This window comes from Penaeus vannamei, unplaced genomic scaffold (assembly GCF_042767895.1).
Source record: "Penaeus vannamei isolate JL-2024 unplaced genomic scaffold, ASM4276789v1 unanchor749, whole genome shotgun sequence".
In the NCBI taxonomy this organism is placed as follows: domain Eukaryota; kingdom Metazoa; phylum Arthropoda; class Malacostraca; order Decapoda; family Penaeidae; genus Penaeus; species Penaeus vannamei.
The window spans coordinates 40,301-42,500 of NW_027213753.1; positions in this window are offsets into that span (position 1 = coordinate 40,301).

A 2,200-nucleotide genomic window follows, 5' to 3' on the forward strand; every position below is an offset into this window, starting at 1 on the left:
ATTATATTCCTTCATTTCTCTGGTACCAAGAAAGATGGAGAACTCTCCCCTCCTCTTGTTTAGACCGAATACAGCTGTTTGTCTAAGGGGTCATCCAGTTTTCATCATTTTCACGAGCGTGCAAACCATGCACTGTGGGGGGGAGGGGAGGGGGGATACGGCCACGCGTATGCTTTCTAAAAAGTAATAAAAATGATGACTAGTTTAAAGTAGGATCGCGCGCACACATAATCCTCGGCCATCTATGCGTGTGTCAACCTCGATTGCAATGCGTTTTTTTTTATTATTATCGATGTACACATGACTTGCCGTTATTTTCCTTCACTATTTCATAGATGAAATTTACTAGACTTCCTGTCGCAAGGTCACCATTTTTCCCATTTCAGGTTGTATTCTCGGGGGTGCGGGTGGGGTGTCAGGGAAAAGAGTACTTTTTGAAGGCTTTTTAAAATGAAAAAATGGATGATCCCTAAGGGGAGATTCGATAAGCTCCATCGAACAGATTCTTGAAGTTTTAGATTATCCACCTTTTTTTATGGGATCCTTTATGTGAGCTGAAAACCGTCCCATAAGTAGGAGAGTGTGGATTCCTTAGCAATCTTGTGTAGTAAATCAGATTTCTGTAATCATAGAAAGCGGAGGTTCTTAGTAGTAAGGGACTGCATGGGTAAATATATAGAAATCAATTGTCGTGAGAACTCCATTGTGAAAAGAGCCCATTATTTAGAGAACCAAAGATTTATTGATGTTTAAACTTGATATCCGTAGTCTATTTTGCTATCTACCAGTATTCGGTAAAACCACAGGAGCATTGTGTGGTCTGCTCCATAGCATGTGAGAAAGAACTCGCAAGAAACCCAGCAATTTTGTAGCCTTCAACTTCAATTGTTTCATACGAGGACCTTGGATCGAATAATAGTACGGGAGGTAAAAAAACGATAGTGCAAGATCATCTTAAAGTCATCTCTGCCATGGATTTAACAAACCCGTTTCCTCCATCTAGGAATCTGTAAAAAAGTATACCATCTATTTCCAGAGAAGCTCATGAAGCGGACATTAACTAATCTTCCAGCGATATTGCACACTTTGTCCCATACCTGTGCTTTAAGGGCCAAATTGAGTTAGCTAGCCTATGGTATAGTTACAAGAATGAGGAAACTACCAAATGACCATTATAGCCCATCATTTTGTTATTGGTGAAGCGATTTTGTTATGCCTACACCCATAAAACTTGGCACGTAGTAGGAAGCGCCCTCCAGCTGATCAGTTAGCATTGCTGTCTCCGCGAAGTCTAGCAGGCATCCGTTAGTACTTGCCTGCCTTTGCGCGGGATAAACTTAATATCGCTTAGTAATGATAATATCATGCCTCTAATGTTGAACGAAGTGTGTCTTTTGCGTAGACTTACCAAGTTGTTGTGTATGTATTTCTTAATACTTTCTTGTTGTTATGTTTAATTCTCACCTGAATGTAATCATCACTATCACTATGTTTCATATCATTGGTATTAGTGTATCATTCTCGTATCTATCTATTTCCTGGTGATTTTCCCTACAATTACCTTTCAAACACGCACATGATAGATAATTGCTGTACAGGAAAATGCATATTTAGACCTTCATTTGTAACCACTCTGATTAGATATCTAAAAGGAGTCATATTGCAATCACACAAGCGCCATTTCACATCCGATGATGAAAATATGTCTGACGCAAATTAACAGGACCAAAAAAATATATATGTATTTGTACACAATCTTTCATCTCCAGGAAAATTTACTGATCCCTTCTCAGTTGATATAACTTTCGACACCTTTATATACCCAATATACTTTTTAAGAAAATCTCCACGCGATATCCTGTGTGTATGTTACAAAATGTATCCATATTCATCAAATTTCGTAGAGGTCACTAATAGACTGACCTTTCGAGAGGAAGTGAGGTAATTCTTTCCAAGATTACCGCCTTGTACTCTATATTTGTAGTGTGAGCACGATCTTGATTCTTTTATATTCTTATTGGGTTGTATATTGTATTGAATTATGTGTTGCGTTATGTGTTGAAGCAATATCTAGCTCAGATTGGGTTTTCTTGAAATTCATTTATTTACTGACAGAAAACAGATTGATATGTAAATAAAAAGACAGAAAGAGGGAAGGAGAGAGAAAGAGAGGGGGAGGAGACAGACAGACAGAGAAAGA